Consider the following 26,157-nt stretch of genomic DNA (forward strand, 5'->3'; position numbering starts at 1 on the left):
TGAGCATTAAGACATTCATTATATGTAAGAAGCACGGAGATGAGATTTTTGTCGAGATTTATCAGTGTAGAAAAGAAGCAGGGAGTTGAGATCCGTTTGTCCATTCATCCTGCTGTCTACAAAATCCTTCGCCTCTCAATGCCCAGCATCTTTCTTTCCAACTCCTTGCTCTGCAGGGAAGTCTTGGTTTCATTAATTCTCCGTGTTTGCAGCAAACATCTAATTCACCTGGCAGATCTGGCCTTGTCTTCCAGTCATAATACGTGCCATCGTGCTGACATCATGTTAGCAACTCAAGATAAGCTGACTTATGTTGATGGAATGCATTCGAGCCAGTTTTCTGGATCAATATGTCGAGGAACCAACAAGGGAACAAGCTATGTTAGATCTAATATTGTGTAATGAGACTGGAATAATTAGTAATCTGAAAGTAAATGATCCTCTGGGGAAGAATGATCAGAATATGATAGAATTTCAGATTGAGTTTGAGAATGATGTCGTTAAGTCCGAAACTAGGGTCTTAAATTTAAACAAAACCAATAACGGAGTTATGAGGGGTGAGTTGGCTGAGATGGTTTGTGAAATTAGATTAAAAATATGATGGTAGATAATCAATGGCGAACATTTAAAGAAATAATTCATAATTTCTCAACAAAATTACATTTGCTTGAGGATTATAAACACCACCGGAAAAGTGGAGAAATTAATGATAGAATTCGGGTAAAAGAGGCTTATATTCTTCCCAAGAAGAGTAGTAAGCCTGAGGATTAGGAGGGTTTTGGAAATCAGCAAAGGATGACCAAGAAATTGCTAAAATGGGAGAATATAGAAAGAGGATAAACCAGCAGGAAATGTAAACATGAAATGTAAGAGCTTCTACAAGGGAATTAGGGGTTACTGGGAGCGGGCAGGAAATTGGACATGAATTTAGATTTGAGGTTAGGATCAGATCAGCCATGATCTTATTGAATGGCGGAGCATGCTCGAGGGGCCGATTGGCCTGCTCCTGCTCCTATTTCTTATGTTATTATGTTCTTACGAATGTTTAAAGGAAGAGATTAGCGTATGTAAACATGGGTCCTTGGAGACAGAGACAGGAGAATTTATATTGGAGAATAAGGAAATGGCAGAGACGTTAAACAAGTATTTTGTATCTGTCGTCATAGTAGAAGACACAAAAATCATACCAGAACTATTGGGGAACCAAGGTTCTAATGAGAGTGAGGAACCTAAAGCAATTAAGATTAGTAATGCAAAAGTACTGGAGGAATTAATGGGACTAAAAGCTGACAAATTCATTGGCCCTGGTGGCCTACATCCAGGGTTTTAAAAGAGGTGGCTGCAGAGATAGTGGATGCATTGGTTTTATCTTCCAGAGTTCCCATGATTCTAGAAAGGTCCCCATGGATTGGAAGGTACCAAAAGTAACCCCGCTATTCAAGAAAGGAGGGAGAGAGGAAACAGGGAACTGCAAGCCATTTAGCCTGACAATAGTAGGAGGGAAAATGTTCGAATCTATGACGAGGGACTTGATAACAGGACACTTCGATAATCATAACATGATTAGGCACATGCAACACGGTTTTGTGAAAGGGAAATCGTGTTTGACAACTCTGTTAGAGGTTATGAGGGTGCAGATAGCAGGGTAGATAAGGGAGAACGAGTGGATATAGAATATTTGGATTTTCAAAAGGCAATCGATAAGGTGCCACACAAAAGTTTGTTAGACAAGATTAGGGCTCATGGGATAGTGGGTAATATATTAACATGGATTGAGGATTTGTTGATGTACATAAAATAGAAAGTCGGAATAAACAGGTCATTTTCGGGTTGGCAGGTTGTAACTAGTGGGGTGCCGTGAATATCAGTGCTTGGGCCTCAGATATTTACAATCGATATTAATGACTTAGATGAGGGGACCGAGTGTAATGTATCCAAGTTTGCTGACGATACAAAACTAGGTGAGATAGTAAGCTGTGAGGAGGACGCAAAGAGGATGCAAAGTGATACAGACAGGTTAAGTGAGTGGGCGAGAAGTTGGCAGATGAATTATAACGTGGGGAAATGTGAGGTTATTCACTTTGGTAGGAAGAATTGAAAAGCAGAATATCTTTTCAAAGGTGAGAGACTGCGAAATGTTGGTATTCAGAGGGATTTGTGTGCTCTTGCACACGGATCACAGAAAGTTAACATGCAGATGCAGCAAGCAATTAGAAAAGCAAATGGTATGTTGCCCTTTATTGCGAGGTGGTTGGAGTACAAAGATAAGGAAGCCTTGCTGTAATTATATAGGGTTTGGTAAGACCACATCTGGAGTACTGTGTACAGTTTTGATCTCCTTACCTGCGGAACGATACACTTGCCTTCGAGTGGATGCAACAAAGGTTCACTCGATTGATTCCTGGGATGAGAGGGTTGTCTTGTGAGGAGAGATTGAGTAGAATGGGCCTATATTCTCTGCAGTTTTCAATAATCAGGTGATCTCATTGAAACATATAAAATTCTTAGAGGGCTTGACAGGGTAGATGCTGGGATGCTGTTTCCCCTTGCTGGAGAGTCTAGAGCTAATGATGATAATCTCAAGATAAGGGGCCGGCCATTCAGTACAGAGATGAGGAATAATTTCTTCACTGAGAAGGTTGTGAACTATTGGAATTCTCGACCCCAGAGGGCTGTGGATGCTGAGCCATTGAATAGATTCAAAACTGAGATAGATAGAATGCTGGACACGAAGGAACTCAAGGGATATTGGGACAGGTCGGGAAAGTGGAGTTGAGGTCGAAAATCAGCGATAACCTTATCAAATTGGCGAAGCAGGCTCGAGGGACTGGATGGCCAACTCTTGCTCCTTTCGCTTATTTTGGTCCGTTGGAAAAGCAGAACTTTTAAAAGTTTTCGCCTGAACAGGGACTTGAACCCTGGGCCCTCAGATCACTACCTGCTCTTAAAAGTCTGATGCTCTACCGACTGAGCTATCCAGGCTCGCTGTTGGATTAGTTTCCATCATACAGATTCATGGTCGGACTCTGAATTATCCCTGTCGATGTCGAATTCGGGGGAGTGTCCCTTTTATCGAATTTTCAGCAACGTGTTGAGGAGAATCCTTGTTTCTGTTGAATATGATGAAAGAAACATGGACAGGGAACTCGTGATTTTGCAATTCTTCTTGTTTGTACAAAATGTCTTGTCATTCGTAAGCAGCAATTAAAAAAAGTACTTTACCCAATGGCTCCAAAGCTGAACTTGTTCCACACGGGAGCTGGAAAACGCCTCTCGACCTTTCAGCCGATCAACAATTGAAAGCTGAATAATTTCACCCGTTGCACCGTGACACCAGGCAGCAGATTTGCCTCCCGAATTTTCCCTGCACGACACTTCAAACCGATCAATACCTGCTTCACTGAAAGAAGAATTGTGTGTTTGGTTCTTTCGATTTAAAGATGTCGTGCCGGCCGCTTTACCATTTCATCTGTCGCCAATTGCCCCCTGTCCCTCCTTTTAACAAATAAACTCTCACCTGCTGTTGCAAGACGGGAGACCAGAGGAGCCTCAGTGCCCACATGGGGACATGAACCGGTTGTACCTTGAACTCCATTCAAAATGTTGAGCAGTTTCATCTACTTTAGACGGCGCTGGAGCTCACAACCTCGGCATTTCTCGAGTGTATAATTATTGTGGAAATAACGCGCGCTGACCGATTGCGCCACTGGAGCCGCGCACGGTCTGTGTCACCAGTGCTCGCATCAAACAGCTTCATCCTCGGTCTCACAATTGTCGCTTCCTGATCTTTCCCACACAGAAGCCTCCAACCAAGAGGCGAATCGTTAAACATCCGCAGTGACCGTTAAAAGCCGTGGAATCGGGAAAAAAAAACCAGACCATCAGAACTTTTAATTATATTGTTATTATTATTAACTTAAGGACAATTATTTTCATGCTACTTTGAGGAATTGGAGAAATTGGGAGCTGAAACTAAGAAACTCTCTCTGGGCTGTCGTTGATTGAAGAGATGGGCGTTATTTCATTTGAAAACCGAGGCTCGGAACTTTCTGATGGAGAAGTGTGACAGAAGATTGTGATTAGTGGCAGTTGTCGGGGAGATCCAGAGGAGAGGGAGAAAAGTCAAAGTCACAGCTGTGACAGCTCAAGTGCTCCGCTTATCTGTAATATTTAAAAAGTAATGTACAGTACAGGACAAACCGATTTAGTATCGGTTATCAAAAATATTAAAGTCCAGGGTTCAAAGGCGGATTCGTAAAAAGGGAACGGATTTAACCGCCAGACCGAAATCATTCCACATGAATCTGAAGCGTCTTGCGGAAAACGGCAGTGCGAACTGTTATGTTCGTGTCATGACTTGAAAGACCCTCCAATTACCGACAGTATCTTTGATCGAGTTGTGCAGCAAAACCGTGATAGAAGCCGCTTTGCATTCGTCAAACGTGTAGGTGACGATATTGGGGTTGATAAGGGTCGATTTCAATTATTTGAAATCTCACCACGTGACCCGAAGATTGACCGCAGAATCGAGTTTTTCCTGTAAGTCCTGAATTGAAGGGAAAGGCGCAACAAGCAGGTCGGAGAAATGAAGAGCAGAAAATGTGGATGAAACTTGCACGAGTTAAAATCCCTGTATGTTGGAAGACTCAGTCCCCAGTGGTGGAGAGGATTGGTATTTCAAGGTGTCTCACAGCTCACACACACACCATTGGCTCATTTGATCACCTTCAACAACTCGATTACATCATCACTTAATCTTCTGTACACAAGGAAATACAAACATTTTCTATTCAACTTGTCCGCATAATTGAACTATTTTAGCCCCGGTATAATTCTGGTGAATCTGCGCTGCACCCCCTCCAAGGCCAATATATCCTCCCTGAGGTGTGGTGCTTGGAACTGAGTGCAGGACTCGAAATGTGGTCTCAGCAGAGTTTATATAACTGTAACATAACTTCCACCCCTTTGAATTCCAGCTCCCTTAAGATAAAGGCCAAATTTCCATTAGCCTTTTTAATTATTTTTTTGTGACTGTCCACTGACTTTTCATGATTTCTGCACTTGGACCCGTAAACATCTTTCCTCCTCTACAGTTCCTAGTTTCTCACCAGTTAGAAAATATTCTCATCTATCTTGCTTAGGTCCAAAGTGGATGACCTCACACTTCCCCATATTGAAAGATTGAAGAGCCTACGGCTCTTTCCATAGAAAATAGAAGGCTGAGGGTGACCTGAAATAGGACTTTAAGATTGTGCAAGGGTTTGAGAAGTCAGAGGTGTTTGCAATTTTGTAGGTTGGAGTCCAAAATTAGGGCCATAAATATAAGATCGTCACATTTAATCCAATATGGCATTCAAGAGAACCATATTTACAATGAGGCTCGCTACAATGTGCAACTCACTACCACAAGGAATAATTAAGACGAAAAGCATGGATGCATTTACAGGGAAGCGAGATAAACACAGGGAGGAGAAAGGAATATTCGAGTTTGCTCATTGGGTTAGATGAAGAGGGGTTGAAGGAGGCGCGTCTGCAGCATTAAAACCGGCATAGTCTAGTTGGGCACAATTGTCTGTTTCTGTGATGTGCATTCTATGTAATTCTATATAAGCTCCATCTGCCACAGTTTTACCAACTCACTTCATCTATCAATTTCGCTTTGCAACTTTATGCTCCCATCTACATTACTCACTGTGTCACCTAACTTGGTGTCGTCGACAAACTTGGATATATGGCTCTCTATTTCTTCATTTGCCTCATTTATACATATAGTAAAAAGCTGATGCCCCGGTACAGATCCCTGGGGGACACCATTAATCACATCCTGTCAATTTGAGCACAGATCCATTATCCCTACTCTCTGTCTCCTACCTCCAAACCAACTCCCTACCCATGTCAATAGGTTGCTTTAATTTCCATGTGATCTCATTTCTGTTAACAGTCTCTTATGTGGTCCCTTATCGATTGCCTCTGGAAGTCAATATACATATAACACCCATAGACACTGCATTATCTACCACATTATTACATCTTCAAGAAGTTCAACTTGTTTTGCTACACTTGACTTACCCTTTACAAATCCATGCCGGCTTCTCTGATCAATTCATATTCATCCAAGTGCTCAGTCACTCTTCCCTAATAACAGATATTGGTAACTGCCCCACAATAGGCGTCAGACTAATAGGTCTATAATTTCCTACTTTATCTCTCCTCCCATTCCTAAATAATGGAATGACATTGGCAATTTTTCAATCCATGGAACAATTCCTGAAACAAGAGAGTTTAAACGATCATGACTGAAGCATGTACAATTTCCTCACCTACTCCATTTAATCCCCTGGGATGGTAAACATCAGGTCCTGGAGATTTGTCTATCTTTAATCCAATTATTTTCTCCAATACCATTATTTTACTTAGACTGAATCTCCTTGATTTTTTTCTGGGCTCGATGAGGTCGGGATATAATCCTCGATTCGAGGTTCATACCCCGGAGAAATCCAAATTTCGGCCTCGAATTTTGATCTTGACTTGCGGTTCAAACTTTTGTAAAGAGGGAAAAGAAGTCCCCAAATTACTCCACCTGAAACTCAAGCGCTTTTAGATGAAGTTCAGTTCAAACAATCTGGACTTTAAAGGCACCTCAATGACCTGCACTTTCATTGAACGAGCATTCATCTCACTGAAGTAGAGTTTGGCCGCTTTGTATCTGTGAGCATGTCGGTGACGAGGTTCGCTCTGATATGGGTCGCTTTCAATTTTGAAGATCTCGTCAAGTTCAGGGAAAAGAAACCGAGAATCGAGTGGTCCCTGTAAGTGATGAATTGAAGGGATTGGTGCTCTTAGCAGATCTGGAAAATGCGCAGTGCGGTCGATCAGGAATTCCAAATCCACCCTCTCGCCACTCGGCGATCATATTGACTGAGCTTTATTCTGGCCCAGTGTCACCGCGCTGAAATCGAGTATTTCTCCGGCACGTTTCTCTTAACTTCATAGTTGCTGGTTTAAGAGTGAAGACCGGCTCGTTGGATTTTCACTCCCGCAAGCTTCAACCATTCATTGTGGAAAAGTAAACTGACAGTGGACAGCTTTTATATTGGTCACTGCAGAATCAAGGTTTCGCTCAGTGAATTATTGGTTTCGCAGGTGGACTCTTCAGTTGTCTCGTTGGTGCTATTGGTGAGATTGATTCGAGCCCTTATTTTATTTCTCCTGAGGATTCATCGCCTGAAAGTTCCAGGGTTTAATGTGTGTTTTGTCTGCAAGAAAATGTACCGTGATCATTGCCGGTTGAGCAGAGCTAATATTCCACCATTTACCCTGTGGACTAAAAAAAAACCTTGTGATCGCAAAGCAGGCACATGAAACCTATAAAGGAATGGAACATTGGCTTCACGGAAATCATAATTCATCTTGACAGACAAGGTCCCGAAAGGCTAATTCTCTGTGACATGGAGATGAAAAGCAAAATGGTGGGGATTTTTGTCACAGCCCGATGCCTTTCGTGTTGTATCAATTGTCCATCTTTGCGTTATTTTCATCTTGATCGCATAACCAGTTAGGGCGTTCTTGTGATAAACGGCGACAATTGACTGCTTTGATAAATTTAACAACGGCTGCACCAGATTCCTGGCATCGTAAACACTGAGCTTTTAATCCCACTCTTAAGATACAGTCTGTAAAATGATGAAATTTCATCACATGCAAAGCACAAAAATCAAAGATTCCAACCACTCGCTGTGTAAAGAGGTTTTTCCTTATATCACCTTTGGTTCTTTTGCCAATCGCCTTAAATCTATGCCCTTTGGTTCATGTCCCTTCCGCCAATGGGAACAGTTTCACTCTATCTACTCTGTCTCGGCCCTTCATGATTTTGAATATCTCTATCAAATCTCCTCTCAGCCTTCTCAGTTCCAAGGTGAACAATCCCAGGTTCTCCAGTCTATCCATGTAATTTAAGTCCCTCATCGCTGGAATCATTCTAGTAAATCTCCTCTGCACCCTCTCTGCACCTTCACGTCCTTCCAAAAGTGCACTGCCCAGAACTGGACACTATAATCCATTTGTGGCCGAAATAGTATTTTATAAAGATTCATCATGACTTCCTTGTTTTTATACTCTTTGCCCCTCTTTATAAAGCCCAGGACCCCGACTGCTTTTTAAGCCGCTTTCTCAACCTGCCCTGCTACTTTCAACGATTTGCGCACATATACCCCCAGGTCCCTCTGTTCCTCTCACCCTTTTAGAATTCTGCTCTCTAGTTTATATTGCCTCTCCTCGTTTTTCCCACCGAAATGCATCACCTCGCATTTTTCCGCGTTAAACTTCATCTGCCACGTGTCCGTCCATGTCACCAGCGTGTCCATATCCTCTTCATGTCTATCCACCTCACTTTTGACTACCCGTCCAAGTTTTGTGTCATCTGCAAATTTTGATATTGTACCATTTACTCCCAAGCCCAAGTAAATAATATATATCAAGAAAAGACGTTGTCCCAGCACCGACCCCTGTGGAACACCATTGCCCACCTCCCTCCAGTCCGAAAAACAACCGTTCACCACAACTCTCTGTTTCCTGTCATTTAGCCAGTTCTGTAACCATATTGTTTTTGCCCCCTGTGTTCCATGGGCTGCAATCTTGATCAATAGCCTACCACGTGACACTTGATCAAACGCTTTTTGAAAGTCCATATACACCACGTCAACTGCATTGACCTCATCTACCCTCTCTGTTACCTCATCAAACAACTTTATCAAGTTGGTAAAACACGATTTGCCTTTAACAAATCCGTGCTGGCATTCCCTAATCAATCCACACTCGTCCAAGTGACTGTTCATTCTGTCCCGGATTATCATTGACAAAACTTTCCCCATCACCGAGGTTAAACTGACTGGCCTATAGTTGCTGGGTTTATCTTTACACCCTTTTTTTGAACAAGGTTGTAACCTTTGCAATTCTCCAGTCCTCTGGCACAATCCTCATATCTAAGGATGTCTGGAAGATTATGGCCAGTACCCTCTGCAATTTTCCCCTTTACTTCCCTCAGCATCCTAGGTTGCATCACATCCGGACCAGTTGACTTATCTATTTTAAGTACAGCAAGCCTTTCTAGTACCTCTTCTTTCTCATATTTTAGCCCATCCAGTCTCTTAACTATATCTTCCTTTATCGAGAATCTGGAAGCATCTTCTTCCTTAGTAAAGACCAATGCAAAGTAATCATTTAGTACCTCTGCCATGCCCACTGCCTCCATGAGTAGATCTCCTTTATGGTCCCGAATCATCCCCGACCCTCCTCTTACTACCCGTTTATTGTTAACATGTCTGTAGAAGACTTTTTGATTCCCTTTTATGTTTTCTGCTGTTCTTATGCTCTCTCTTTGCCCCTCTTATTTTCGTTTTCACTTCCCCTCTGATCTTTCTCTATTGTCTCTGGTTGGCACCTGTGTTATCAACCTGACACCTGTCATACGCCACTTTTCCCCGCTTCATCTTACACTCTATCTCTCTTATTATCCATGGAGCTCTGACTTTAGTTGCCTTACCTTTCTACCTCGTTGGAATGTACCCGAATCATCTTTTTAAAAGCCGCCCACTGTCCAATCATAGTTTTGCCTGACAATGTTGGATTCCAATTTACCGGGGCCAGATCTGTTCTCATCCCACTGAAATTGGCCCTCCTCCAATTGAGTATTTTTACTTTAGAGTGGACAGAGTCCATTTCCATAGCTATCCTAATCCTTATGAAACTGATCGCTGCTCCCTAAATGCTCCCCCACTTACACTTGCTCCACTTGGCCCGCCTCATTCCTTTGAACCAATTCCAGCAATGCCTCCTTCCTCAGTGGGCCAGAAACGTACTGGTCGAGAATGACATTCTGAACACATTTCAAAAATTCTTCCCCCTCTTTGTGCCTTGTATTATTGTTATCTCAGTCTACATGAGGATATTGGAAATCCCCGGTTATTAATACTCTATGGCTTTTGCACCTCTCTGTAATTTCCCTGCAAATTTGTTCCTCGATATCCGTCCCAGCAGCTGTTGGCCAATAGAATACATCAAGTAGTGTAATCGCACCTCCATTGTTCATTAACTCGAACTCAGCACCCAGGAGAAATTCCCTCGTTCCTGAGCACTTTGTATTAAGGAGAAGTTAGCAGCAATCATTGTATTTAGTGGGACTGAGAAATGCTTAAACAGGCGGCACCCTGTAAAACAGAGCTCCAATATCGGTTTAAATAAAGTCCTGAACTGACAGAGCGGAGGGCAGATGAGGATTGAATTAAATCCCAATTCACTGAATCTAAAAAAGGTTTGAATAAGTGAATCTGTCAGGAGTGGGATTCCTGAGCTTGTGTGTGAGCTGAAACTGGATCGGTCCCGTTCTGCAAAGAAAGACCGGCAGGCAGCTCCCAGACAGAGCTCAGGCCGGGACTGGCAGCTCTCCGCTGGGAACGGCTGGATTCGAGACCGGGGCTCCTGCGCTGTTGCTGTTGCTGCTTCCGCCTCTTCGAGTCCCTGTGGCGGTCGGTACCGATCTCCCTCCTATGGATCCGGATCCAGCTGCTTGGTGTGGACCTCGTGGCGCAACGGCAGCGCATCCGACTCCAAATTAGAAGGATGCGTGTTCAAATCACGTCGAGATCATCGCATTTTCGCAATGTTTCAGTGTCACTCTGTTTTATCGCGGGGCAGTCTTTCAGGGATGGTCTGTTCACTGTGTGTAAAATAATATTGATCATAGAATGAACACACCACAGAAGGAGGCCATTCGACCCATCAATTCCTTACCTGCCTTTTGTAAGAACAATCCCATTGGTCCCTTTCCCCGTGGCCCTGCATTTTCCCCTTCAAGTATTTATCAAATTCTTTTTGAAAGCCACGATTGAATCTGCTTCCACCGCCTTTTCAGGAAGCGCATTCCAGATCAGAACCATTCGCTGCATAAAAATGATTTTCCTCATGTCGCCTTTGGTTCGTTTGCCAATCACCTCAAATCTGTGTCCTCTGGTTTTCGACACTTCCGTCAATGGGAACAGCTTCTCTTTATTAACTTTATCTAAACCCTTCAGGACTTTGAACACTTCGATCAAATCTCCTCTGAACCTTCTCTGTTCTAAGCAGAACAATCCCAGCACGGTGTAAATGCGGTCAATTAGCTCCAATGTATTTATTTGGGCATGAAACAAAACGTGAAAGACTGGCAAGGCGATTTGCGAACAAAGCTCGTTGTTTTAAGATCATAAATCCAATCGCTGCGTGGGCGCTGGGTTCAAATCCGACGACTGATAGAATTTCTGGCAATGTTCATTTTGACCTGTTCGCAGAAAACCCGCTTGTCGTGCAATGGAGCAGAGGATGTGAAAGAAGCTGAAAGTGAAAGTGCGGATATTAGTTTGATCACAGTGACTGGACACGTTTCCACGTGTAAGGGCCTCAAACACTTAAGATTCTTTCCAGCAGAGTGGGACAGGTGATCAAAGTGACCGGACTCCAGCGGCGCAATCAGTCAGTGCGCGGTCCTGATATGACAGGACATGATCGGGAAATGGCGAGATTGTTAATTCGAGTCTCAGCTAAGTCCTTTTGCTTGTGAACATTTCGACCAGAGTTGAAGGTACAATTGGTGTGTTCCAAAATGCATCGACTTATTTGAATTGACATGTGGTTCCTCCGGACGACTCTGTTGCAAAGTTTAGTATTTTTTTTATTCGTTCATGGGATGTGGGCGTCGCTGGCGAGGCCGGCATTTATTGCCAATTCCGAATTGCAAATGAGAAGGCGGTGGTGAGCCGTCTTCTTGAACCGCTGCAGTCCGTGTGGTGACGGTTCTCCCACAGTGCTGTTAGGAAGGGAGTTCCAGGATTTTGACCCAGCGACGATGAAGGAACGGCGATATATTTCCAAGTCGCGATGGTGTGTGACTTGGAGGGGAACGTGCAGGTCGTGTTGTTCCCATGTGCCTGCTGCCCTTGTCCTTCTAGGTGGTAGAGGTCGCGGGTTTGGGAGGTGCTGTCGAAGAAGCCTTGGCGAGTTGCTGCAGTGCATCCTGTGGATGGGACACACTGCAGCCACAGTGCGCCAGTGGTGAAGGGAGTGAATGTTAAGTGTGGTGGATGGGGTGCCAATCAAGCGGGCTGCTTTATCTTGGATGGTGTCGAGCTTCTTGAGTGTTGTTGGAGCTGCACTCATCCAAGCAAGTGGAGAGTAGTCCATCACACTCCTGACTTGTGCCTTGTAGGTGGTGGAAAGGCTTTGGGAATTCAGGAGGTGAGTCACTCGCCACAGAATACCCGGCCTCTGACATGCTCTCGTAGCCACAGTATTTATATGGCTGGTCCAGTTAAGTTTCTGGTCAATGGTGACCCCCAGAATATTGATGGTGGGGGATTCGGCGATGGTAATGCCGTTGAATGTCAAGGAGAGGTGCTTAGACTCTCTCTTGTTGCAGATGGTCATTGCCTGGCATTTGTCTGGCGCGAATGTTACTTGCCAGTTTTGAGCCCAAGCCTGGATGTTGTCCAGGTCTTGCTGCATGCGGGCTCGGACTGCTTCATTATTTGAGGGGTTGCAAATGGAACTGAACACTGTGCAATCATCAGCGAACATCCCCATTTCTGACCTTATGATGGAGGGAAGGTCATTGATGTTGCAGCTGAAGATGGTTGGGCCTAGGACACTGCCTTGAGGAACTCCTGCAGCAATGTCCTGGGGCTGAGATGATTGGCCTCCAACAACCACTACCATCTTCCTTTGCGCTAGGTATGACTCCAGCCTTTGGAGAGTTTTCCCCCTGATTCCCATTGACTTCAATTTTACTCGGGCTCCTTGGTGCCACACTCGGTCAAATGCCGCCTTGATGTCAAGGGCAGTCACTCTCACCTCACCTCTGGAATTCAGCTCTTTTGTCCATGTTTGGGCCAAGGCTGTAATGAGGTCTGGAGCCGAGTGGTCCTGGCGGAACCCAAACTGAGCATCGGTGAGCAGGTTATTGGTGAGTAAGTGCTGCTTGATAGCACTGTCGACGACACATTCCATCACTTTGCTGATGATTGAGAGTAGACTGATGGGGCGGTAATTGACCGGATTGGATTTGTCCTGCTTTTTGTGGACAGGACATACCTGGGCAATTTTCCACAATGTCGGGTAGATGACAGTGTTGTAGCTGTACTGGAACAGCTTGGCGAGAGGCGCAGCTAGTTCTGGAGCACAAATCTTCAGCACTACAGCTGGGATGTTGTCGGGGCCCTCGCCTTTGCTGTATGCAGTGCACTCAGCCGTTTCTTGATATCACGTGGAGTGAATCGAATTGGCTGAAGACTGGCTTCCGTGATGGTGGGGATATCGGGAGGAGGCCGAGATGGATCATCCACTTGACACTTCTGGCTGAAGATGGTTGCAAATGCTTCAGCCTTGTCTTTTGCACTCACGTGCTGGACTCCGCCATCATTGAGGATGGGGATGTTTGCAGAGCCTCCTCCTCCCGTTAGTTGTTTAATTGTCCACCACCATTCAAGACTGGATGTGGCAGGACTGCAGAGCTTTGATCTGATCCGCTGGTTGTGGAATCGCTTAGCTCTGGCTATAGCATGTTGCTTCCGCTGTTTAGCACGTATCTAGTCCTGAGTTGTAGCTGCACCAGGTTGGCACCTCATTTTTCGGTACGCCTGGTGCTGTTCCTGGCATGCTCTTCTACACTCCTCATTGAACCAAGGTTGATCTCCTGGCTTGTTGGTAATGATAGAGTGAGGAATATGCCGGGCCATGAGGTTACAGATTGTGCTGGAATACAAATCTGCTGCTGCGGATGGCCCACAGCGCCTCATGGATGCCCAGTTTTGAGCTGCCAGATCTGTTCTGAATCTATCCCATTTAGCACGGTGGTAGTGCCACACAACATGTTGGATGGTCTCCTCAGTTCGAAGACGGGACTTGGTCTCCACAAGGACTGTGCGGTGGTCACTCCTACCAATACTGTCATGGACAGATGCATTTGCGACAGGTGGATTGGTGAGGACGAAGTCAAGTAAGTTGTTTACAGGAGGGCGGTTGCGGTTTTGGAGACTCAAACTATGATTTTGATCCATCTATAAATCGTGGGATCAAACTGGAGCTTCAAACCAGCACCTTTGACCGCTCAGCCAGGATACTTTCCATCCTGCACTGCAGGAGGAGTTTTACAAGAATAGAATTACAGCAAACAAGAATTCTACTCCTCAAGCACCAATGCTCGCACGGCAGCAGGATGCATGTGTCCAGTTAGAAACCTGTCTGAAGGAACATGCAGTCTGATAGAGCCAGAAGTCCAGCAGATTGACTTTCGGTCTGAGCAGAGGATGAGTCTCCTCCTTGAGAGGGTTTCCCCAATCCAGCTCAGAGTGGATTTAGAATAATAAATTCGGGTGTGACTGGAGCCACTTGTGTGAGATGAAGTGTCGGGGGCAGTTTCCCGTCCTTGACGGACATTAATGATCCTGTTGCGGTTTTGCTGCAAAATTTCCCTTCCCAGCTCCCGAAACTAAAATTCAACTCTGGTGGGTCTCGAACCCACAACCTTTGAATATCTCCTCCAATTATGAAGTAGAAGTCCAACACGCTATCCATTGCGCCACAGAGTCAGTTATGCATTATGTGGGAGAGCTGGGATCCTGTGCTGTGGTTGAGGCGGTCATGCTGCTCCTCCTTCCGCCTCTCACATTCCGAGAGCCGCGGCGGCAGTCTGCACGGATCACCCTCCAATGGATCCGGCTCCAGCCGCTTGTTGTGGTCCTGGTGCAAGAACAGTCGCGTCTGCCTCCACATGAGAAGGATGCGTGTTTTGAACCAGGTTGAAATCACAGCATTTTCACTGTGGCTCAGGGTCCTGCTGATAGATTTTTGATCGGGACAGTGTTTCAGTGATGGGATGTTCAGTGTTTGTGCAACAATATCAAAATTAAGTTTGAGACATTAATGAGCTTTTTTTCTGTTACTTTCTATTTACACCCTCTCCAGTTTTATGTAGAAACAGTTAACAATGTTTAAGTGATGTGGTGTGCAGCGTTTGTGGAATCAGTGTAATTAAATTTGATACTTTCATCTATTCTTTCTCTAACCCAGACTCTGATCATTAGATTTGTAGCTTCACCCTGTTTAAAATAGGTTACTCAGTGATATAAATAAAAAAGTTACAACCCCGAAACCTCAGTAGGTATATTTGTTCCAATGCTTTGTGATTGTCTCGATTTTCATTCAAATTTTCAATCAGCAAATCCCAACGGGTGCTTTGGAATTGACAAACTAATTTATTATTTGGCTGGTTCCTGGAAATTATCCAGTGGGGATTTCCTTACCTCTACAGATATAGAAATAAATAAATTCCATCATTCCACAAATGACAGTTGTGTAAATAAATATATCTCGATATCCAACATGGGAAAGCAGCTCTTCACGTTCTTAAACAAATTTCCTCATTTTATTTTATTAATCCACTTACGTTTCAATGTAGAACATATATTCAGAGCATCTCTCTAAACTTAAAGAATAGTAAAACAATTTCAGGTTTTACAAACACATAACACGCTGTCGTATAAGTAAGATTAAGTCCGACTTTGTGAAATTTGTATTCTAATTGTCTTTCTGATGGTGCGAAAAATATTTCTAGATGTCCGTCCCCAACTTAACAGAGAAACTAAGATGAAAACCAAAAGGATTTTTCAAAAACTATTTGGAGCGATTTGATCAGTTCCACTTCTCCTTTCTTTAATTGTTACCTTTTGCTAATTGTTCATCTTGATCCGTTTGCTTCATTTTTTCCAGTCATTTATGGTGAATTTCTATCCGTTAACGATCTTAAATATGTGATTTGTTTGTTCCCTCCATCTTGACTTGTGATTTGTTGACCTTCAGGTAAAAGTCTGAAACAGAAATGTGTTTATATTCAGGAGTGACTCTGAAGTGTGAGACCGAGAGGTGATGCCGGATGTGTGACCGAGAGAACAACTGCTGGAGGCAGAACTGTCCGTAACTTAACATACCCCGTGTGGCATTGCTCATGGTAAGTCGGATGACAATGTTTTATATTGACTGAACGGCTATGTATATAACATACAATGGATTTTACTGCTGCTTTAACTCCACAAAGTATAATCACCATAAATGCCCAAAGTCTCAGATCAGTTAGAATTGAATTGCTGTTGGTGAGGGGAGTTTGTACATTGGAAGGAGTTTATACATTTACAGCTCCAGGTAAACCTGCAAACCTCTCTCGCCTGTAGGTGACGTCACTATGAGATGTCCAGCTTTCTTTGCGCTTCTGGAGTTCTGAAGTGTGATTGAACCTTCCCAAAAGTTTCCTATAATTAGTGAGGAAGGAAGGTATCAGTGAAAATGTGATATATAAACGTGGATGTTTCACTGGGTACCATGGGAACCGGATACACTGCTCATTCCAGTTATTTGTCCAGCAGGAAACAGAAATCATTCTCTTCAACTGCACTCGCCCGAAGGAAAAGGAAACAAACAAAACTGCTCAGTTCTTTGTTTTCGCTTCTTCTGCTGGTTTACGTTCACTCACAGAGAAATTGACAGAGAGAGACTGAGAGATTGGATTGGCTTTTTCACTTTGTAATCGATTATACTTTGTACTTATTGTAAGAGACGGTTCCATCCCAATTGTCATGTGCCTGATATTCTCATTAATACTATGATGTGTTCAAAATGAGTTTCTACTAATTTTACAAAAGCTGAACAGCGAAACTGCTCTGAAACGAGTTTCGCTTCGCAACTTTTAATCGAGATGGGTTGCTGGTTGCAACTAAATCAGTTTGTAAAATCAGCCCTCTGGAACAGTATCCTCGAAACGTGTTTCGGAGACATTGTATGAGAGGTCCGTCTGTGCAATGAAAGAGCACTTCCGCACCGCAGTTCTGGAATCCTTTCCTTGTTGACTCCGAAACTAATACAAATATTATTTTGTTAAAGATCATTTTGTTGCTGAACTCAAAATTGGGTAAATATCACATCGGAGGCTTAAGACAATAAAGGACCCGACGAAACAGGCATTTTGAGCAGCGAAGCCACGGAGCCAAATCAAGCTGCAAAATCACCATCTCCTCTCACTGATACCTGTCAGATACTCGCCACTGTCTGTTGGAGTTTGAGGCCGTTTGGTTCATTTCGATTTCTCTTGCACATTTCGCTGTTTTTATTAACTGTCAACCTGTCGGTTGATTCTGAATGAAAAGTGAATTAAATTACACCAGCTACCATGACTTGGGCCAGTGGCGCAATGGATAACGCGTCTGACTACGGATCAGAAGATTGTTGGTTCGACTCCTACCTGGCTCGGGTTCATACAATTTTATCTCTGACACTGGGGAACGAAGAATCAAATTTCGTAATAAGATATTGTTTATGGTGAAGCAGGAAAGAAAACATTCCATCTTGAAAGATTTGGGTTCAATTACAAAAATAAACTGTGACCACAACGTTTTCCAACAAGCCGCCTTTTAGTTTGATGTCAGACACACGAACATTGCAGCACGACGTGGAGGCACCGCGCTGATGACCTTCAGGTGAAAACGGGCCGTTCAGACACTTCGTGTGACACAAGAGCTTTCCAATCCCCGCCAGCTCCTGGACGCCGAGACGTTCGTTGAAAGCAGCATTCACCGGCAGGACCGATATTCCGCTCCCTTTGCTGGTCTGCAGGAAATCCGATGCTGAAAATACAAAGTAAGACGGAGAGTATCTGGAAAACAGTTAAACTTTCAATGTTCAGACTTTGGTGAGAACTATAAACAGGCCTTTGGATACATATAAACTGGGTGTGGATTAGGAGTTCGCTGTTCTTTTATAAACTGTGGGAGTGTGGATATGAGTGTGATGTTTATATGTGAACTATGGGTGAGTATATATGAGTGCGATGTTTATATATGAAGTGTAGGTGCGTATATATGAGTATGATGTTTATATATGAACTATGAGTGTGATGTTTATGTATGAACTGTGGGTGAGTATATATAAGTGCGATGTTTATATATCAACTATGAGTGTGAATATATGAGTGTGATGTTTATATATGAACTGTGGGGAGTATATATAAGTGCGATGTTTATATATGAACTGTAGGTGCGTATATATAAGTGCGATGTTTATATATCAACTGTGAGTGTGTATATATGAGTGCGATGTTTATATATGAACTGTGGGGAGTATATATAAGTGCGATGTTTATATATGAACTATGGGTGTATATATATGAGTGCGACATTTTTATATGAACTATGGGTGTATATATATGTTTGCGATGTTTATATATGAACTATGGGTGTGTATATATGAGTGCGATGTTTATATATGAAGTGCGGAATGACCGGGAGGGGCAATTCCCCCTGGGGTTTTATGCTGTTCCAACATAAGGACACAAAGATCAATTAACAGTGGGGTGGAAATAGCTCAGTTGGGAGGGCGTTTCACGAAAGGTCTAAAGATCTCTGGTTTCGGCAGTTTGAGTTATTTAATTTCTGCTTCTTTGAATCCGAGAATGGTTACAGCACGGAAGGAGGCCATTCGGTTCATCGAGTCCATGCCGGAACTCTGCAAGAGCAATCCAGCTCGTCACACTCCCCCGCAGTTTACCCGTAGCCCTGCATTTTTTCCCCTTCAAGTACTTATCCAATTCCCTTTTGAAAGCCACGATTGAATCTGCCTCCAGCACTCACTCAGGCAGTGAATTCCAGATTTTAACCACTCGCTGTGTAAAAACGTTTTTCCTCATGTCGACTTTCATTCTTTTGCAATCACCATAAATCTTTGTCGTCTGGTTCTTGACTCTTCCGACCATGGGAGCAGTTTCTCTCTATCTGCTCTGTCTGGACCCTTCATGATTTTTAAAAAATCGAAGAAATCTCCTCTCAACATTCTCTGCTCGAAGGACAACAACCCCAGCTTCTCCAGTCTATCCACGTAACTGAAGTCCTACATCCCTGGAACAATTCTAATAAATGTTTTCTTCACCCTCTCTCAGGCCTTCACAACCGTCCCAAAGTGCGGTGCCCACAACTGGACACAATACTGCAGTTGTGGCCGAACCAGTGTTTTATAAAAGCTCATCGTAACCTCCTTGTTTTTGTTCTCTTTGCCTCAATTTGTAAAGCACAGGATCCCATATGCTTTTTTTCACCGTTTTTTCAATCTGCTCTGCCACCTTTAAAGATTTGTTCACACATACCCCCAGATTTCTCGGTTCCTGCAGCTCCTTTAGAATTCAACTCTTCAGTTCGATTCGCCTCTCCTCGTTTTTCCTACTGAAATGTATCGCTTCGCTTTTCTCCGCGTTAAATTTGATCTGCCATGTGTCCGCCCATTCCACCAGCCTGTCTTTGTCCTATCACTATCCTCTTCACTGTTCATTACACTTCCAAGCTTTGTGTCATCTGCAAATTTTGAAATTGTGCCCTGTACACCAAAGTCCAATTTATTAATATATATCAAGAAAAGCAGTGGTCCGAGTACCGACCCGTGAGGAACACGACTGTACACCTCCCTCCAGTCTAATAAACAACCGTTCACGACTGCTCTCTGTTTCCTGTCACTTAGCCAATTTCGTACTGCCACTGCCCCTTTTATTCCATGGGCTTCAACTTTGATGACAAGCCTATTATGCAACACTTTATCAAACGCCTTTTGCTAGTCCATATATACCATGTCAACCACATTGCTCTCATCGAATCTCTCTTACCTCAACAAAAAACTCAATCAAGTTAGTTAAACACGATTTGCCTTCAACAAATCCGTGCTGCTTTCCTTAGTTAACCCACACTTGTCCATTGGATATTAACTTTGTCTCGGATTATCGTTTCTAAAAGTTTCCCCTTCACCGAGGTTAAACTGACTGGCCTGCAGTTCCTGGATTTATCCATACAAACCTTTTTGAACAAGGGTGTAATATTTGCAATTCTCCAGTCCTCTGGCACCACCCCCGTATCTAAGGATGATTGGAAGATTATGGCCAGTACCTCCACAATTTCCAATCCTAATTCCCTTAGCAAACTAGGATGCATCCCATCCGGACCAGGTGACTGATCTACTTTAAATACAGCTGGCCTTCCTAATAGCTCCTCTTTATTAATTTATATCCCATCTCGCATCTCAACAACTTCTTTTCCTGCAACTTGGGAGCATCTTCTTCCTTGGTAAAGACAAATGCAACGTACTCATTTTGTACCACAGCCATGCCCTTTGCCTCCATGCGTAGCTCTCCTTTTTGGTCCGTAATCGGTCCCACCCCTCCTCTTGCTACCCGTTTACTGTTCATGTGACAAAAGAAGACTTTTGGATTCCCTTTTATGTTAGCCACCAGTCTATACTGATAATCTCTCCATGCCCCTTTTTTCCCTTTTCACTTCCCATCTGAACTCTCTACATTCAGCCCGGTTCTCACTTGTATTATCAACCTGACATCTGTCCCACTCCTCTTTTTTTCTGTTTCACCTTACTCTCTATCTCTTTCATCATCCAGGGAGCTCTGGCTTTATTTGCCCTACTTCCCCCCCCCCCCCACGTGGGAATGGACCTAGACTGTACCTGAACCATCACTTCTTTAAAGGCCGCCCATTGTTCGATTACAGTTTTCCATGTCAATCTTTGATTCCAATTTACCCTGGCCAGATGCGTTCTCAACCCATTGAAATTGGCCCTCCTCAATGAACTAATTTTACTCTAGATTGCTCATTGTTCTTTTCCATAAGCCTTATGGATTCTAAACCTTATGATACTATGATCGCTGTTCCCTAAACGTTCCCCCACTGACATTTGCTCCATTTGGCCCACTTCATTCCCCAGAACCAGATTTGGATCGATTCTTGCGTTTATTTACAGTGAAATTTTATATCCGCCACTGGAGGATTGGGGATAGAATAGAAAGGAATCAAGTTTAGGAAAAGTTCGATCATATTCCTTTAGCTTTTATTTCTCTATTCCCCTCTGCCTTTTTCTCTTGGTTTTGTCTCCCCCTGTTCCAGGTGACCATTTGATTTGATGCATTTGTCCGAAACTGTTGCCTTTTCCAGATCTCGGTGCGGTCAGATCCGCCCAATCTGTCTGTTACTGCTTCTGGCCATTAATGGGAACAGGCCCCGAGTTAAACGTTTATCTGCAAACCAGAGGAAGACACATAAAAAGAAAGATCTGTTTTTTCCGCCCCGGGGGCAAAGATGCAATGGGTGTTAACCAGAAAAATTCCCTTGACTCGGAGTGTGGATTCGCTTGTAAATGTTGGATTTTAAGAGTTGCAAAAAACGGAAACAAATCCAGTGTGCTTCTGATGGCCCGTACGGGGATCAAACCCGCGATTAGGTCTAACCAAGTGAGCTAACGACCCTTTCTAATACTCCGTTATTGATTTGAATTATGTTTTGTACCTGTACGCTCGTTGGCAGTGGTTTATGTACATGAACCCTTAAATTTGTCTACTCCTCCACAATTCTTAGCTTCTCGCCATTTAGAAAATACTCTGATCTATCTTTCTTAGGACCAAAGTGAATGACCTCGCACTTTCCCACATTGAACTCTGTTTGCCGCAGTTTTGCCCACTCTCTTAATCTACCAACGTCACTTCTCAACTTCCTGCTTCCATCAACATTACTTATTGTGTCACAGGAAAGCTGCCTGTTCAAATCACGCGGGGCTAACAGTTGCTTTTAGAGCTGATCGGATACTGGATGTTTCAGAATGAATGTTTTATTTGCTCGTTCTAATTATACAGAACCTTGCTCTAAAGTCTGTCTCCCTGAGTTCCCCAGTTTCAGGGCGGTGTCTCTTTCTGCCCTCGACTTTTGCATAGAGTCCACAGCACCGAAACAGGCCATTCGGCCCAACTTTTCAATGCTAGCGTTTATGCACCACACGAGCCTCCTCTCACCCTTCCACATCTAACCCGATCAGCATATCCTTCTATTCCTTTCTCCTTAGTGTGTTTAACTAGTTTCCCTTTAAATGTATCTGTGCTATTTGCCTCAACTACTCTTTGTGCCAGCGTGCTCCACATTCCTACCACACCCTGGGTAAAGAAATTTATCCTGAATTCCCCATTGGATTTATTAGTGACTATCTTATACATATGACCACTAGTTTTGGACACCCCCACAAGGCAAGTGGATAGATTTTATCTACGTCTGCCCCATCAAACCCTTTCATTATCTTCATTACTTCTATCAGGTCACACCTCGGCCTTCTCTTTTCTAGAGAAAAGAGCCTTAGCCTGTTCAGCCTTTCCTGGTAAGTATATCCTCTCAGTTCTGGTATCATCCTTGTGAATCTTATTGCATCTTCCCCAATGTCCCTTTATCCTTCTTATAATATGGAGACCAGAACTGTGCCCAGTACTCGAAATGTTGTCTAAACGAGGATCGCTACTAGTTTAATATAACTGCTCTGCTTTTCAATTCTATCCCTCTCGAAATGAACCCCAGTGCTTAGTTTGCTTTCTCACAGACTTATTAACCTGTGTCGTGACTTTTAATGATTTGTCTATCTGTACCCAAAGATCCCTTTGCTCCTCTCCTCCATTTAGACTCTTATTATCCAGCAGTATGTGGCCTACTTATTCTTCCTACCAAAATGCACCCCCTCACACTTATCTATATTGAAATTAATCTGCCATTTACACGCCCATTCTGTAAGTTTACTGATGTCTTCCTGTATTTTTCGCATTTTGCGTTTGTATTAACTACAGCTCCCAATTAGATGTCGTCCGCAAATTTTGAAATTGTACTTCCGATTTCCGTGTCTAAATCATTCATGTAAATTTTGAACAAGAGTGGTCCCAGCACCGAAAAAATTTGAACAACAATGGTCCCAGTCCAGGTAAATTGTGAACAAAAACGGCCCCAGCACCGATAAACTGTGAATAAAAACCGTCCCATCACCGATAAACTGTGAACAACAGTGGTCCCAGCAGCTATAAATTGTCAACAGCAGTGGTCCCAGCACCGATAAATTGTGAACAACAGTGGTCCCTGGGCTTTTGACCTTGAACTGCAGTTGAAACTTTTGCATAAAATGAAAAGAAGTCCCCAAATCGCCCCACCTGAATCTCAAACGCTTTGGGAAGAAGTTCAGTGCAAACAATCAGGAATTTAAAGGCACCTCAGTGACCTGCACTTGCTTTGAATGAGTTTTGTTCGCCATTACATTCGATCGTGAAACTGCTCTCGGCTTTCATCTCACTGAAGCAGAGAATGGCCGCTTTGTATCAGTCAGCGTGTAAGTGACGAGGTTGGGCTGAGCACGAGTCTTATCCAATTTTTGAAATATCACCAAGCGCCGGGGAAAAGAAACTTAGAGTCGAACTGTCCCTGTTAGTAATGAGTTGAAGGGAATATCGATCCAAGCAGATCTGGACAGCGCGCAGTGCAGCCGCACAGGAGTTCCAAATCCACCGTCCAGCCACTCGGCAATCATAAATTTTAACTGAACTTTGCTCTGGCCCAGAGTCACCCGCTGAAATCCAGTCTTTCTCGGGCACATTTTTTTCTCAACATCATAACCACTGGTTTAAAAGAGAAAACTGCCGTCTGTTTCACTGTAAGTGCAAGAGACAACTTTGCAGACACCGCGTAGTGTTAGACACCGGCTCGTTGGACCTGCTCATTTCAACTCATCTCATTTCCAGCAAACCTACGAGAGCAGGTCAGAGGCTGGGTATTCTGCAGCGAGTGACTCACCCCCTGACGCCCCAAAGCCTTTCCACCATCTACAAGGCACAAGTCAGGAGTGTGATGGAATACTCTCCACTTGCTTGGATGAGTGCAGCTCCAACAACACTCCAAAAGCTCGACACCATCCAAGATAAAGCAGCCCGCTTGGTTGGCACCCAATCCACCACCCTAAACATTCACTCCCTTCACCACCGGCGCACTGTGGCTGCAGTGTGTACCATCCACAGGATGCACTGCAGCAACTCGCCAAGGCTTCTTCGAAAGCACCTCCCAAATCCGCGACCTCTACCACCTCGAAGGACAAGAGCAACAGGCACATGGGAACAACACCACCTGCACGTTCCCCTCCAAGTCACACACCATCCCGACTTGGAAATATATCGCCGTTCCTTCATCGTCGCTGGGTCAAAATCCTGGAACTCCCTTCCTAACAGCACTGTGGCAGAACCGTCACCACACGGACTGCAGCGGTTCAAGAAGGCGGCTCACCACCACCTTGTCAAGGGCAATTAGGGATGGGCAATAAACGCCAGCCTCGCCAGCGACGCCCACATCCCATGAACGAATAAAAAAAACCTGAACATTACTAAAATAGAGGATGGTGAATCACAGCTCGAAAAATCAATGCTGTCTATCACTGGGTGACTGAGTCTTCCAACATACAGGCATTTAGGGGAAAGGGGAGTTTGAAGTTCAGAAATAAGACAGCACAGATTTTCACTCGTGCAAACTGCACACCCTTTATTTTGGAAAAGTAAACTGATGGTCAGACAGCTGTTACATTGATCACTGCAATCTGAAGCTTTCGCTCGGTGAATTAATGGTTCAGTGCGCAAGACGTCGTGTTTCTATAGCGCAATTGGTTCCTGTTAATTAATAATGGTTGGTGGTTCAATTCCACTCACAGAGGGTGACTGTTACCTTAACATTCATTGTCTCGCATTGCCGGGTTTCTAAAGTGCTGCTACCAGCTGAGCACGGCTGATATTACAACATTAAGCCTGCGGTCGGAGAGCAGGCACACGAACAATAAATATAAAATCCGAGATTGGCTTAAAGGTGATCAGAATTCTTCGTGACAGACCAGGTCCGAAGAGGAGACTCACTGTTTGCCGGAGAGCTGTCTCGCTGTGACGTGGATATTTCTGCAGTGATGCGAGATGCAAACTGTTTCCCATTTTTCCGCAATGAATGTCACTCCCCTGACTTTGGAAAAGTAAAATGGTATTCACATTCCGACAGGTTTCAGTTGATTTGTGAGGGATCATTAAAGGATCCTGCAGCGCTGCCTCCTTTAACAACAGCAGTTCTAAGCCGCATCTCAGATGCAGCAACAATCCCATCAGTTTTTTGTTGTTCCCCAGCTACCGGAGTGAGTGAGGCCGTGACAGCAGCACCATTCAGGCCGCCTGTCCGGCCCTGCTCTCTCAAATCACCCGCTGCCGAGGTAAAGCAGCGAATGCAGTCTCAGACCGAGCATTATTGCCCCTCCCTGGGAAAGTGGATACCACGGCCCGACCAAACGTCCCCATACACCGAGCACAAGCAGAGGAAACTCCGGGGAGTTTATATATTGATCACTCGACCTTCCAGCAGGATTTAGCGAGAACCAGAGAGTGTGAAACTGCCATTGGGCCTCACTGAGAAAATCGGGGTCAGTAAACTCGAGATGCTGGAGTCAGGATGAGCCAGCGGTTGAGGGCGCTGTATTCAGATCGCAGTTTCGCCTGGTGGTGTGGTTTTGAATCCTCAATCTTCACATTCAGTCATTTTCTTGTACGAAATTCTATCTTGTGCCTGAGGCTGGAGGTAATGTTTCTGCCCAGTTGATTTGTTGCTTCCAGAAAACCAACCCGACATCTGTCCCCGGCAGATTTATTTTTATTTGTTGTAAGAATGTGCAGTGTTTGAGGTCATCAGAACACGGCCCGTGGAATCAGTCCATTGTGGTATTGACCAGTTGTTCCAATACCTTAGCCACGAGCCTCATCTGGCTAAATGGGAATCCAGATGTGGCAATTTACAATTGCGATTATTAAATAAAAATGAATCATGGACACGTCTTTAGGCCTGTGATCTCAATACTCATATTCGCATGTGGACTTTAAACTTTTTGTGTGTTGTTGATAAAATGTTGAAAAGCAGAGTGTGTGAATGTTTTTGATCGTTGTGAGTCCTTTACTTCCTCGGTTACTGAATGGTGGGAGATGTTTGTTATGAAATATACACAGGTGAAGTACATCTCACTGTATATTGTGTGTGTGCAAGATGTTTTCTGCTAAAATTCGTTCATGTGACTTAGACAATGCCACCATAGCCACATTTGCGGCTCGTCAGCAATTTCTCTTGGACAACATTGACATAGAGCATGGCCGAGTGCACTGAGTCCGGACATTGAAGCTTCAGGACTGTCAGGGTGGGATTCGATTTTCGTCTCCAACAAACTTTCCACAGCAAC

General features: G+C 44.0%; 3 non-coding genes across 3 annotated transcripts; 1 reads left to right on the forward strand and 2 right to left on the reverse strand.

Moving 5' to 3' along the window:
* Positions 1-2,896: 2,896 nt before the first annotated feature.
* Positions 2,897-2,982, reverse strand: trnak-uuu (transfer RNA lysine (anticodon UUU)). The gene is given in 2 exon segments: positions 2,897-2,932; positions 2,946-2,982. It is a non-coding gene; the product is annotated as a tRNA-Lys (tRNA).
* Positions 2,983-14,523: 11,541 nt separating this feature from the next.
* On the reverse strand, positions 14,524-14,615 carry trnar-ucu (transfer RNA arginine (anticodon UCU)). The gene is given in 2 exon segments: positions 14,524-14,559; positions 14,579-14,615. It is a non-coding gene; the product is annotated as a tRNA-Arg (tRNA).
* Positions 14,616-17,252: 2,637 nt separating this feature from the next.
* Positions 17,253-17,325, forward strand: trnar-acg (transfer RNA arginine (anticodon ACG)). The gene has a single exon. It is a non-coding gene; the product is annotated as a tRNA-Arg (tRNA).
* Positions 17,326-26,157: the final 8,832 nt, after the last annotated feature.

The sequence above is a fragment of the Heptranchias perlo genome, chromosome 20 (genome assembly GCF_035084215.1).
Source record: "Heptranchias perlo isolate sHepPer1 chromosome 20, sHepPer1.hap1, whole genome shotgun sequence".
Classification (NCBI taxonomy): domain Eukaryota; kingdom Metazoa; phylum Chordata; class Chondrichthyes; order Hexanchiformes; family Hexanchidae; genus Heptranchias; species Heptranchias perlo.